Raw genomic sequence first — 15,473 nt, 5'->3', positions numbered from 1 at the left:
CATAGATGTATTGAATCCCAATTCGTCTCGTACGGCGTCCCATATGAGGCCGAGTATTTTGGGCGTTGGTTGTGAGCCGCCTAGCTGAGTCGGCGCGGTGGCGAGCAGCTCTTGCGGTATATTTCGCAATACGCACTCGTTACTCGCGCTCCACCCACGCAATGTGAAGCCTGCCACGGCGTGTACTTTTCTTGTTTCTTCTACGGCTCTGCACGCCTCTTCTACGTTGTCGTAGCTAACGACCATGTCGTCCATATAATGGCCGTTTGTGATAGCCTCCCACGCCAACGGATACTTTTTAGCGTGGGTTTGTGCGTTATGATTACGCACGTAGTGTGCCATGAATGGCGAGCTCGCTGCGCCGAAGATCATCGATGTCATCTTGTACTGTTGCGGTGGTGAATCACGCTTATCACCTCTCCACAGAAATTGTTGTGCAGGCTGATCTTCAGGGCGAATCTTGATTCGTAAGAACATTTCTTGCACGTCCGCTGTTACTGCCACGCTTCCTTCTCTAAACCGGAAGAGTATGCCCGGTAGAGATAGCAACATGTCGGGTCCCTCTAACAACTCGTCGTTGAGACAAACTCCGTAGCTTTTCGCCGCCGCATCGAACACGAGTCTGTGTTTGCCGGGCTTGTTCGGGTTGGTAACGGCAAAATGCGGCAAGTACCAACACACGTTGCTTTTTGCTTCCGATCCGTCGCACGGTACCGCGTATCCCTTTGCAAATAAATTATTTATTTGTCGCGTGTACTCGTCGGCAAACTCCGGTGACGCGTCCATTTTCCTTTCGATGTTTGTTAGGCGACGAAGCGCGTTGTTGTAGCTGAGAGGCATGATAGTGTTGTCTCTTTTCCACGGTAGTCCGACTTCATAACCATTTTCTATTTGTTTTATAGTTTGTTGAACTATCTCTGTGGCTCTTGCGTCGGCGTCGCTAATGCGTGGTTTGTTAGCGATGCATAAGGCTTCTATTTTGAAATGTTCGGCGACCATGTCGTGCAGTCGCTCGTCGAGTTGTTGTTGATGCTCGCTATCGTGAACGTGTAGCACATTATTTTTGTTTATAAGTGCTCTCTGAGGTGCGGTTCCGTGCACCACCCAGCCGAGTTGTGTTCTTGACGCGGCCGGTTCGTCGGGACCGCCCGTGCGCAGCTCACGCGATACGATGCATTCCCAGTGATCTGTACCAATTAGCAGGCCCGCGTGCGCTCGTTCGTAACACACTTCATCGGTGGGTATATCGCGCAAATGTTCATACCGGAGAAGCGAGTTCGGTATGGCTTGTTGATGAAGTTTTAGATTTTTCATCGTTCGCGCTTTCACCGTGTGTGTGATGTCTTCGTTGTTTCCTTTTAGTTGAATGGAAACTAATTTGCTGCTTTTCTCATTTTGTTCCATGTTCGCCCCGTGTATGCAAAGAGGCAATGTGGGGCCCTCTGCGCCGATTTGACGAGCGATTTCTTCGTCTATGAGAGATATAGTTGATCCCTCATCCAGTAGCGCGTGAGTTTTGATCTCCCCCCGTGGACCAATCACGGTGACGGGACACATCTTCAGTAACACGCTGCGTCGATGTGTAGTTGCGCGGTCCGCAACTGACATAACGGTTTCTTCCGCAGGTGTCGACGGCTCCTCCCTCGGTGTTTCCTTATGCAATGACGAATGGTGTGAGCGCTGGCATTCGTTTACGCCGCACAACTTCGCCTTACAGAAATTGCGTCTGTGCTTCCTTGTAGCACATTTAAAACAAATTCCCTTTTGTTTTACTAGCGCCCATCGCTCGTTTACGCTGAGTTTTGTGTATTGCGGGCACGCAGTGAGTTCGTGGTCACGCCCACAACACGGACATGTTTTTTCTTTCTTTTCTTCATTTGTTGATACAATATTGAAGACTGCAGTTTTCCTTCGTGACGCAGGTTTCGACGTTGTTGTCGTAGCGTTGCTCATAGGCGCGTACGTGTATCGCAGCGCCTGATCTGCCTCTCGCATGAGGAAGCGAGATAGCACGATGATTTCTGGATCTATCGTTCCCTCTTGTGTGAACGCATAGTCGCACCAACGCGATCGAATATGTGGACTTAGCTTGTCCAACACCTCTCTCGCTAGCATTGGATTAAATAGATATCCTTTGCGGTCGATCGTTTGTATTGTGCAGACTATATTCTGTAGCTTAACGGCGAAGCTATTCAATTCTTTCGCCGATGTCCCCGGCCTCGGCATTTTCTTTAATTCGTCCAATGCTCTATCGATGAGTATCTCCGGCCGTCCGAAGCATTGTTCGAGTGTTCGGATTATCAGTGCAGGCGACGTCGCGGTGTGTAGTAATGCCGCCACGGCGTCTCTTGCTTCGCCTCTCAGACACGAGCGTAATCGTTGAATATTTTCCGCGTCTGAGACGTTGTACATTTCTGTCGTGTCTTTGAATGCAGCGCGAAACGGCAGCCACTCTTCAATAGCGCCCGCGTATATTGGGAGCTCTACGTGGCGCAGCCGCGGTCGTGCCATTTTCTCTAACGACGCTGCTAACTGTTCGATGCCCGTTCGGGACTTAGTCGGCGTGGGAGATCGCCCTCGTTGCACGCCGAACCGTAGCTGTCTTTCGTCTTTGTTCGGCTCCCCCCGTGTGTTTATGGGGTTCGCCTGTAGCCAGTCGTCCACCTTCTGATGTTCATCTTGTGCGGTGGTGGTGTCTTCTTGTAGATTTTCTTCCTCTATTGCCGACACCTCGACTTGAAGACGCTTCTTTACGAGCTCTTTTTCAAGCTCGAGCTCCTTGCGGTGAATGGCCGCGAGTTTTTCCGCCGCCTCTAATTCCGCCATTTTAATTCGTGTGGCCGTGCTCCCCGTGGACCGTGCCGATCTGACGGACCTCGTAGGTGATCGCCGCCGTGGTTGCGCTACGTCAGCCGATTCGGTGGCTGTGGTAGTCCTCAACTCCGACGGTGAGGCCGGAGGGTCGAGTATTAAGCGTCGAGCCCTCTCCTGCCGCACTTGCTCCATAGCCCGGTCTTCCATGTCCGCGGCTTCGCCCTGGCTGCGTGTGACGACCATGCTTCGATATTAACCCGTAGATATCGATGGCTTCTTCTTCCAGTAGGGTTTCAGCTCGCTCGTACTTTTGATCCGGTGCTCGATGGACCACTGAATATTGTGGACTGTATGTAGGTTGATGAAAACTCAGTTTCTTCCTTGATAGCTTTTATTCCTCCAAACTTGATCTCAAATTTACAACAAAATCTCACTTTATTTAAACAATTTACAATGGTATAATAACATAGGTGGCTAAACAGCCGTGGGAAACGATATTGCGGGACGGAAGCACCCCCGCCGTCGCCTACGCGCGCGCCGTCGACTACCGGGTTTAGTTCCGGTTCCGCGCGTTCAACGCGAGCCGGACGCCTCGTTGTCTGGCCGCTCGTCGCTCCTCAACACTACCTAAGTGTTGATTATTATTAGATCTAAGATATAGTGCTCACAACCAGGAATATTATCTAATACCTTCTTAGGTACCTATCTACGTTTAAAGTTTGAGAACATGGTCATTTGTTATCATTATCAATGTTAACTAAATTTATGTAGGTACCTAGTTGCAGTTTTACGGGTTTTTTCAATTTATATCGTTACCCAAGAACTGCGTCACAAATAGAAGAGTAAGTACTTTTTAATTAAATTTTATGATTTACATGACACAAACAACAAAAATGATTTACAAAATAAATAATGAAGTGACCAAAGAAGAATACAAAAACTTATCAGGCTAAAATAAAAACATATTACTTAGTTAAGTATATTCTGTTAACATATTACCTACTTAGTTAAGTATATAACTGAAACATATTATAAATTTAATGCAGTCTCTATCCGTGCGATTTATTTTATTAATAAAGTATAATAGATGACAATACATTATACAACACATTTATGCTATATGGGTAACATGATTACATCTTAGATCCTATCCGTCGCTTATTGTTGACTTCATGAATCATCTAAATATGCTTTAAAATTGTACTTTAAGTGATTCATAGAAAATGTAATCTTTTGTGCTGACATTTTCCGCGAACGTGCAACAATTATGCTTCATTTTACTTTATAGCATCTAATAATCATACTGAACAGTTAGCTTCCTCGAATGTCTGTAAATTGTGAACTTTGGGAATTAAAAGAAAGGCCATAGTCATAGGTATAGGTGGATAAATAAAGCTATGTATTTTCCGGCCATTTTCTTAAAAATTTACACTTACTAAATGCGTCCCACGGACTGAATCGGGATTGAAAAACAGCCTTCCTCGACAAAAAGTATTATCCAACACAAAAATATTATTCAGTACCTGAGATTAGCCTTTTTAATCAAACAAATTCCTCAGCTTTATAATATTATTCGTTTAGTCGGATGTTTCATAAATTATTGGGAAAGCCGCGCGCTCCTACTAGTTAAGATAAACGTACCGATGAAATAGACGACTGCAATATTGTATTCATCTCTCTCACGTTTTGACATCAAAGAAGCCTTTGCTAGATCTTCATTTTTCATTTCAAATACATATTATAATTGTAAAGGAAAATAATATTATTTGACGGCACGGGCGTTATAAAAAATAATTTGGCGCCTGAGTGGCTAATATAACTCTTAATTAACTTAAAGCAATATAACACTATTTCAAATGAGAATAATAAAATACTCGACCTTATTCTAAGTAATATTGTAGGAACTTCTGTTTGTGTTGCAGATGACCCGTTGCTTAACGTAGTTCCACACCATCCACCCCTAGATACCATAGTGCAAATAGATACTCAACTCGAGCTTATGTGTAGCGCTCCCAAAACAAAACGAAACTTTTTTAAAGCTAACTATGATTTGATTAACCAGGATCTCTCGAATATAGACTGGATATCGGAACTTAGTAGTCTCACTCCTGATGATGCGGTTGATCAATTCTATGATTATATATATAAAATTATTGAGGAACATGTACCCCTAGTAAAAACTAAATCTAAACGTTATCCAGTGTGGTTTTCTAAAGGTTTAATTTCTACTTTAAGAAAGAAAGTTAAAGTTTGGACGCGTTGGAAAATCTATAAATCACTAAGAGACTATCAGGAATTCAATCTGCTTAGAAAGCGAGTAAAATTACTTATTAGGAATTGTTACGCCAAGTATATAGCTAACGTTGAATCATCACTTAAGGATAACATCAAATATTTCTGGAAATACACATCTGACTTAAAAGAAACCAACTCAGGTTATCCTAAAATCATGAAATTAGCTACCACTTCATCTTGTAATCCCAGCGTAATTTGCGAAATGTTCTCCAACTACTTTCAATCTGTATTTGAACCTGTTACCCCTGGAGCATACAATACCATTGAACTCTTAGACAATAATAGTATACTAAATTTGCATCATATAAACTTAAATAAGACTGAAATATACAAAGCATTAAAGGATATCGATCCTAATAAAGGCTCAGGACCTGATAATATTAGTCCCATATTTTTAAGAAATGTAAGTGGAAGTATATCTTTGCCATTAGAAATAATATTTAATAATTGTTTAAAAACAGGAATTTTTCCGAATAAGTGGAAGAAAGTTTTTATAACCCCTATTTTTAAATCTGGGTCCAAAAATGATATTGCAAATTATCGTCCAATATCTATACTGTCAGCAATTCCAAAAGTATTTGAAAGATTGGTTCACGGTCGAATATCCTCTAGTCTTAAACATTTTATTATTGCAGAACAACATGGCTTTGTAAGAGGCAGGTCCACTTTGTCAAATCTGCTTGAATTCACTAACTATGTTTTTACAGGTTTGGATAAGAAGTGTCAAATAGAAACCATCTACACTGATTTTAAAAAAGCATTTGACAAAGTGGATCACTTGTTGCTTTTAAAAAAATTGTCCTACAATGGCATAAAAGGCAATCTTTTCCGTTGGTTTTCTTCATATTTACAAAATCGTGTCCAGGTAGTAGTAATGAACGGTTTTACATCTTCTCCAGTAGTTGTAACATCTGGTATTCCTCAAGGATCTATTCTCGGCCCTTTGCTCTTCACTATATTTATTAATGATATATCCAGTTGCTTTATTCACTCAAAATTTCTTTTATATGCCGACGACTTAAAAATATATTCTTCCATTTCAAATAAAAATGACATTCGTCTTATACAAGAAGACCTTGATAGGTTAGGCGAATACTGCAAAAACAACAAGCTATACCTATCTTACAATAAATGCAAACATGTCCGTTTTACTAAAAATATAAATATTATTCCATCAAAATTTAAACTAGGAGAACACATTCTTGATACCGACTCTTCTATTCGTGATTTAGGCGTCTACCTTGATGCTAAACTCACAATGGACGTACATATTGACTACATATTGAATAAAGCTTACCGTATGTTGGGTTTCATCACCCGAATTACTAAGAATTTCAGACGAAAGGATACATTTATTTGCCTCTACCAATCATTAGTTAGATCACACCTCGATTATGTATCTCCTATATGGAATCCATTTTATAATTGCTATATCAATAAATTGGAAATGATACAGAAGAAGTTTCTGCGCACACTTAACTATCGCTTATGCTCTCCCAGATGCTCATACAATCAACTCTTAGAAAAATATAACATGATGTCCTTGTCCAACAGACGTTCAGTAACTGATGCTGTAACTTTAAGAAGCATTTGTGTGGGTGAAATTGATTCTCCGAACTTACTAGCCGACTTGTCCTTTCGTGTGCCTTCGCGACCAACTCGTTCCAAATGTCTTTTCCACATACAACATACCAGAACCAACGCAGGACAACGCGCGCCACTTCACAGAATGTGTGTCTTACACAATGACAAACTAAATGAAATAGATCTGTTTTCATGCTCCCGATATAGTTTCAAATGTTCAATAAACCAATTATATGTATAAACCTTTTAACTTTGAATAAGTATCTACATGCTTAAATTAATGCTTTTTCTCCCGGTTTAATATTTCAGAAGTCTGTATTAGTTTTGAATATTTGGCTACCTTGCAACAGATAATAATTGTATTGTGTTTTTTTTTCTTTTACTTTTTCTATTATGTTCACTGTGAGACGTAGAGGAAACAATTGTTAATGTTATTATTGATTATGTCATTAATTTACGTATACGCCTTTAATTGTTTCTGTAAGATCTCCAAATAAATAAATAAATAAATAATAAATTAATTTCCTTGTCTTTCAATTCTATTTGGAAAGTATTAACGAGGCGCCTTATTTTCCTTGAAAACAATAATTGTGGGTTTTTTTATGAAGGAAGCATACTTATTATTCATTCTATATTTTTATTCGAAATTTGGTTTTAGAAAGAAATAAACTAAGCAAGGATAATTAATTAATTAATCTCACATCCATCGATTCATCCACATGACTGTTCTGCTAAATTCTATAGCATAATTATTAATATGACATTTTTATGTGCAATGTGTTCACAAAACGCAAATAAAATAATTACTTAGTGCTTAAAATATTTTTTGGTAATGTTTCATTTTTCAGCTGTTTTTTTTTATAAATAATTTAAACTGTTTTACTGTTCACGCTTTTTATCCTGTATAATAGATATGCGACAGGTGTACCTAGATTGTGTAATCTTGATTGTAATATTATTTAGACCTCTAGGTACCCGAAAATCACAAGAGGCATTGTAACAAGGGACGTTATTGTGATGGACATATCTACGTCGTATTGGTTTCAATACCTACATGGTGTTTATTTTATTACGCAAATATAATTTGACCCTGATATACATTTTTGTTATGTTTTAAATAATCCAGATGATGATACATCTGTTTCAATAATCGTCAATGGACAAGACGATCATAAATCTCTGTTGATCATCATCAGACATCTTTCAGTACCTAGTCGTTACAACTGCGGAACCTTTGGTTCCTTGTCGAAAAAGTGCCTAGTACCTATTTACTGAAAACAAGCAGTCAAAGTGATAAATGAAAGGCAATTTGAAATATTTAACCTCCTATTATACACCACACTTTTTTTTTGTAAGTGGGGAAATTTCCGGGGGACCTCCGGGGGAGAGGCCGTTGGTTATGTCGGATTTCTACCTACCAAAACCCCACTGTGTATAGGTAGAATTCGTCATACACCACACTTACAACAAAGTTATTTAGTGACAATAGTGTCAAAACAGTGTAGACGTGATGACGGTGTGACACTAAGATCTGACTATAGGACTATAGATAGGTATAAATGTTTATGACTTCTATTGTGCTGCGTGTCGCTATTATATTACCTTATAGTGCCATTACTTTGTATCATGTATGTATTACTTCCATGTTTTGTATCTACTGTTTACGGTACTGAAACTATGACATTTGAAAAGGTTGAATGGTTATAGAAAGAGATGCTGGGATGTTCTGATAAAGAAGCAATTAAAAGATTAACAGAAGAATTATTGTATTGTTTATAGATTTATCATAGGATATTTTGAATTTCTAATGATCCTTTTTATCTTTATTTATGCAAACTAGAATGTCTCATAGATGTACTCTACTTACGTAGACGGAATAATAATTCGTAACAAGGTAATTGTCAATTGTTCTGAATGATAGCAATCGTTTGTTTACTTCTTTCACAGAATACCTATCTAGATGTTTTTACATAACTTACATATAGAGGGAAAAGCAATTACGACAATATTTTGGCATGTTTATTGTAACATCAGTCGATTTTAATGTTTCTTTTGTAACAAATTGATGTAAGTAGGTACATGTTACAATTGAAAGAGAATATTTTAGGTTGTATATTTACAAAGGATAACTATGTAATAAATACACAGAATTTGTTATTAGGCTTAACGAGCCAAAATATAGTGTTCAATAAGAAAAACTATTTGCTTGGTCGTTCTTATTATAATTTATGTCATCATACTTAAGTAAATATTACTTAAGCATTTTTTTTAGGAATGAATTCTTGGGGCTCTTCATATACCTACAATGTAATTTACATAGTAAAAAAAGTTTCCTAGAAAAAATATGAGCAGCATTTTACAGCCATATCAAGGAAAGGATGCACTAGGATTAGTAAGTGCCCCAATTACCTATATCCTGCGACTTTGCTATTCTCAAGTGTAGGTGTTTCATCTAAATAGAGGACATGAGTATTAGTGCATTGTCGTTTCATTTTAGATTTGCATCTTGCGTTTTATGCAATTCGTAAATAACTAAATTGCTATAATTATACAGTATTTTTTTTGTATTTGTTACAAATTATTTAGATTTTAAACTACCTACAGCTAGACTAGGCCCAAGGTATATATAGGTATCCATATTTGTCTACAGGTATCTATCTACCTATCCTACCTATATGTAGACAAAATTTCATTCACTCCATCCTAATGTTTTAATGTGAAAAAGTAAAATATTGATGTTCTCATGATTAAACATACATGCAATTACTTTCTAACTTACAGTACCTAGCTGCTAATCAATTTCAAAAACATATTGTTCTTGTTAGAGCGTGGTTTGTCCAAATATAGCTACTACTAGGGCATGCAGAACCGGATCCGGTTCCAAGTTTCTGAAACTCGGTTCCAAATCGAGCTCAGAACCGGGAAGAACCGGGTTACCCGGTTCTTTTAAATAATACTTCGGAAAAAATACGAAATTAAACAAAAGTAACTGTAAAAGTACCTGATAGGCCTTTTATTTTACGCGGCTTGTGTCTTATTTTATTAAATTAATAAAGAAACAAAATTTCAATACTTCTCTTTATTTATCAGTCTTATAAAAGTACCTTGGCCCTTAGTCAAACGTCAGTATCGCCAAGGAATAGAAATTGCTAACGCTAATTATTGACATAAGCTTATGATATTTTGGTAATGGTTCGGTCACACTACCAACGACGATGACGACCACGACCAAAATTCAAATCTTGCCAATTTATTCAAAATAAAATATTTAAATCTCCCGTCATTACGGTACTCGTAAAAAAATTAATTCGAGGTCAATTAATAAAAAAATAGTTTTTTTTTTGCGATTTTCGCCGAGACGGTAAGTTTATCATACAATCACCTGGAACCAAAATTGTACATCATAAAATTATCTATAAAAAAGGTTAAATTTATACATTTTTTCCTAGGAGCTACCGTTTCTACGAAAAACCAATTTTTTTATCCATTGATCTCGAAAAAATTTTTTTTATTGTGTTTTGCACAATTTATTTAATTTCGACTGGATGAAAATTTTGTTCGTGGTCGTCGTCGACGTTGGTAGTGTGACCGAATCCTTAGGCAAAACATCATACGCTTATGTCAATTTGTATCGATAGCGTATTCTATTTCTTAGCGTTTTGACGGTTGTCTCGGCGCTCTTATTATCATAATCTTCTTCTTCTTCTTCTTCTTCTTCTTATATATAAAAATGGATCGCAAAATGTGTTGGTAAGCGCATAACTCGAGAACGGCTGAACCGATTTCGATAATTTGAAGTACGAGGATGGTTTTTACGTAGAGAAAACGTAAATACATATGTACCACGGGCGAAGCCGGGGCGGACTGCTAGTATCACATAAAAACATGAAAAGCTGTAGGTTTTTTTAAAAGGGACCGAAGACTTGAGTATTCGATATAAATTTCAGCTTGATACCAAAAACAAAAACATGACTCGATCATTATATGAATCAGTAAAATTAACAGCTTTTCAAATTCACGAGAAATCTAATAAAAATATTTCTGTAGCCTAATTTTTGCCATTTTCGAAGCCTAATTTTTTTTGGCAATACAACCGTAGGAAACTTATAGCATCTAAGGTTAGACAACCAATCGGAGCCACGCTTGAGGCGTGGCACGAAAATTCGCGATGCACGTGAGTCTGACGTTGCCAGATACAATAAATTTGTTAAAATAATGCATCAAAATATAAATAATACTTTATATTTTAATATTTTCGTCGGAACCGGGAGAACCGGGTTTCATACTATTCAGACCCGGTTCTCAAGATCATCAAAAAACCCGGGTTTACCCGGGTTTTTCGGAACCGGGTAAACCCGGGTGCATGCCCTAGCTACTACACATTCAGGAAAGTCAGCAATTTGCCTGAACTTGATCTACGATTCATATTGCCTCTCCAATTAGTGCAAAGGGTAATCAAAGAGCTCAGGAAGCATTTACCAGGGTCCCTTAATCGATGAGAGCTGATGACGGCCAATTGTGAGCATCCGTTTGCTATTCTTGTCAACTGCGTGCCAGTGAACTTGCTAAGGCCATTCTTGTTATGTTTTTTCCTAAAATAGTTTTTCGCACTACGCAAATGTCGCGGCAATTAACGAAATATGGTTTCAAAGAATATTTTTATTGCGTTTAATGTTTTGGTTCTGAGATTTATTTGTTGTTTTAATGTGTTTAATTGATTAAGATGAGGATGGCAAATTTTAGAACTACACTTCGACAATAATTAGCACTAAAATTAACAGATAGAATATCAACGAGTTGACTTATTACCTAAATCCTTTATAAATACATAAATTCTGTAATATACCTACTTTGCAAGCTTAAAAATGATATATTATGTATAGTTACTGTACTGCGCAATAAAACTTAGCAGACGCTTATTGAAATTTCTAAAAAACTATGCAAATAGTTTCAAAATATTGATTCGCTCATGACGCTCTTTTAATTCTTTATTTAACACATATTGAAAATACTCGAATATTGATTATCACGTATCTGGGGGCACGGTAGTGCCCCCGCCAAGACGAGCCAAGCGACTACGCGCACGGGCACTACCTACCTTTTCTCGAAGCGCTTCGACGTTTTTTTGAACCCTCATAACTTGGGTTTGGATTATGCTAGATCAACAAAATTTTCGGGATATATTGTCAATAGCGGACTTATTGAACATATTAAGTTTTAATTACATTAGCTTTTATACTTCAGATTTTATTTATATCTAAAAAACGCTAATTTCGTCACTGACTCACTGATGATCATCAAAATTCTTAAGGTATTTCCTAATGTCCTAGAAAGCTGAAATTTTGTATGTAAGCTAGTATTAGCACACAAACAACAAAAAAATTATAAAACTTGTAACTCTCATCCCCCAACCCCTTAAACTAGGGGATGGGAGTTTGTATGAGACCTGTAATTTTAAACTAAATTTTGATGACGCTAGAGGTCTAATCTAATAATCTAAAACTTGGTTCCCCTAGATATATATATATGTATAGGTACTCCTTGTTAAAGAAAAAAAAATTAATCGACATATATTGAGACATATACTTCAGATCAGATCATATAAATATGAATGAATAGAAGTGTTGCGAACGTCTCCTGCCTCTTACGTCCACACAGTAGCTAAAAATAAAAATAAAAAATTGTTACAAACAACTTACAAAAAGAAATGAAATCTCACCAAAAACATTTTCATGTAAAATGTTGCCAAGACGAGTCCATATGACTCGCACTGTCAAAAAGTTATCAGATCTCATGTAGAGCCAAGCTTCTAACACTACACGCCCTAACTCTACAAGGCCTAACTTCACAAACTCTACACCTTAGTCAAAATATGTGGCTTGGCCGTTCGTTACTACAAGAACTATTGTATAACACAAAAGTAATGAACAGTGAATTAATTTTTCACCTTACGCCGATGTGAATATAGCGAAATGGCCAAGCCACATATTTTGACTAAGGTGTAGAGTTTGTGAAGTTAGGCCTTGTAGAGTTAGGGCGTGTAGTGTTAGAAGCTTGGCTCTACATGAGATCTGATAACTTTTTGACAGTGCGAGTCATATGGACTCGTCTTGGCAACATTTTACATGAAAATGTTTTTGGTGAGATGTTAATTACTCAATCCACTTGAAAAATCTTATCCAATCAAACACTGACTTTTGGTAAGTGGTATGTAAATTGAATGTCATCAATCACGGAGAGCAAAAACTGTAGGTAATTGAAGTTAGGGTAATCCCAGTCAATCATTATTTCTATATACCTAATGGTTTTGTATATAAATGCTTTGTTTTTACGATCGTCGGGTTTTCCTTTACAAATGCTTGGAATTATGATTTTTTAGAATAGTTGTCAAGTGTTGGTATGAATGTTGAACAATGATTTTGATGGTTGACGTTTTTGCCAAAAAATGTAAAAACATGCCTCCTCACCGTTGGCTCTTATTTGCTATAAAAAAAACATCATTATATCAGACTTATTATCATACATAGTGATGACAAGTTGTGAATTTAGAAAAAAACTACTGTTTTTAACAGAATGTATTTATTTTGCACTAAAAAACAATATTGCTGTAACCAAAAATGTTTATATTTATCCATTTACCTAGCGTTCTTATCTTATCTCTACATAATATTTTGGTTAACGCAAAATACATTTAGCAAACAAATTTTAATACCATAATCTCCAAATATGTACAGTGACGATAAATTTAATAGTAGTTTATAGCCTAACTACTATTAAATTTATCGTCACTGTATTTGGAGATTTAGACTGGGGTAGAAGCCTTTGAAAATAATGAAAAGATAAAAAAAATCGCAGTCGGATGAAACCCATTAGAAAAGGAGGGGAATATGATAAAAATGTAAGGAAAAATAAATTACGGTCAATCCGAGTTCGGGAAGCGGGAGGGGGGAGCTTTTAAGAGAAAAAAATGGTTTCTCTCGATTTCCGACAAAACTACAAGTCCTATAGAAAAAAGTTCAATGGCAAAGTTGTAGGTAATTAAAAGTTCTACAACTTTTGTATTCACAATTTTTTCACATAACCTAAAAATTTAGGTGAAAAATTCAAAAAACCAAGTTTTTGGTCTTTTATTTCTATCTACTTCAAAATTTATTTTTTTTCTACGAAATTTGGTGGAAACTTCCTTTATTATGTCCCAAATACACTGTAATTTATTTGATTGAAAATATTTATTTTTTCGCCTTATTTTGAATTAATACCAAAAAAACAACCTAATTTTCAATCGAAAAGTCACCCGTCAAAATATCAGCTTTTTTCAAAAACTTAGGGTGCCTTTTATTCATTGAAATCTCTACTTTCATATAGTGTAAAAAAAAATAAACACCACTATAGTAAATGTTCTCAGGAAATGCATACAAACAGTGTGATAATGAGCTTTTACTAAATCAGGCACACTTCTTGAACTCTATATCTTCTCTTGTATCGGCTTTTCGGTAATATTTCAAAAGAAAAATAATTATCTGTTCTAAGTTTAATATTTAACAGCATATTCAAAAGCAAAATGATGTCGATAAAAACATTTCAGGTAGTTCGAGAAGTGTGCCTGATTTAGTAAAAGCTAATTTTCAGACTGTTTGTATGCATTTCCTGAGAACATTTACTATGGTGGTGTTTATTTTTTTTACACCATATGAAAGTAGAGATTTCAATGAATAAAAGGCACCCCAAGTTTTTGAAAAAAGCTGATATTTTGACGGGTGACTTTTCGATTGAAAATTAGGTTGTTTTTTTGGTATTAATTCAAAATAAGGCGAAAAAATAAATATTTTCAATCAAATAAATTACAGTATATTTGGGACATAATAAAGTAAGTTTCCACCAAATTTCGTAGAAAAAAAATAAATTTTGAAGTAGATAGAAATAAAAGACAAAAAACTTGGTTTTTTGAATTTTTCACCTAAATTTTTAGGTTATGTGAAAAAATTGTGAATACAAAAGTTGTAGAACTTTTAATTACCTACAACTTTGCCATTGAACTTTTTTCTATAGGACTTGTAGTTTAGTCGGAAATCGAGAGAAACCATTTTTTTCTCTTAAAAGCTCCCCCCTCCCGCTTCCCGAACTCGGATTGACCGTAATTTATTTTTCCTTACATTTTTATCATATTCCCCTCCTTTTCTAATGGGTTTCATCCGACTGCGATTTTTTTTTGTTTCAAAAATTATCTTCTCTAGTCTAATTATAAAATATTAGATTTTAATAAGTATATAAAATTAAATTCTATTCATCATTTAGTTTTTATTTTATTTTAAATTATATGATATTGTTTTGTGGTACTTTTGTCATCGCCGAAATAGCTCAGTTGGGAGAGCGTTAGACTGAAGATCTAAAGGTCCCCGGTTCAATCCCGGGTTTCGGCAATTCCTTTTTGATTTTTTTAACTTAGTGCATGTAAGTTATATACGTAGTGATGGTATATTTATAAGTAGATACATATTCCTAGATCATGAAAAAAATTCTTGGTGTGAGTTAAAAATGTAAAATGTTGGTAAAACAAAATATCGTAGAACACTGATATATCCTCTCTACTGGACTCCCCCCTCATAATATTAGGGATGAGTTTTTTCTTTTCCTTGTTTTTCTCTATTCCCAGCATATTTTTTTTTCTTTAATAAAGTTGACTCACAATATTACTTTTATTGACGTGACAACGTCTTATAATTCGATAGAGCCGGCTGCACGCACGAAAAAACATGATTCATGCGGCGTTACCTCGCTCT

General features: G+C 36.4%; 1 non-coding gene across 1 annotated transcript; it reads left to right on the top strand.

The window, feature by feature from the left end:
* Positions 1-15,040: 15,040 nt before the first annotated feature.
* TRNAF-GAA (transfer RNA phenylalanine (anticodon GAA)) lies at positions 15,041-15,113 on the top strand. Its single transcript has one exon. It is a non-coding gene; the product is annotated as a tRNA-Phe (tRNA).
* Positions 15,114-15,473: the final 360 nt, after the last annotated feature.

The sequence above is a fragment of the Colias philodice genome, chromosome 3 (assembly GCF_061535455.1).
Source record: "Colias philodice isolate Cphi_HAF_F1 chromosome 3, ilColPhil1 Martin Lab GWU primary, whole genome shotgun sequence".
Taxonomy (NCBI): Eukaryota; Metazoa; Arthropoda; class Insecta; order Lepidoptera; family Pieridae; genus Colias; species Colias philodice.
This window is presented reverse-complemented; position numbering and strand designations above follow the sequence as displayed.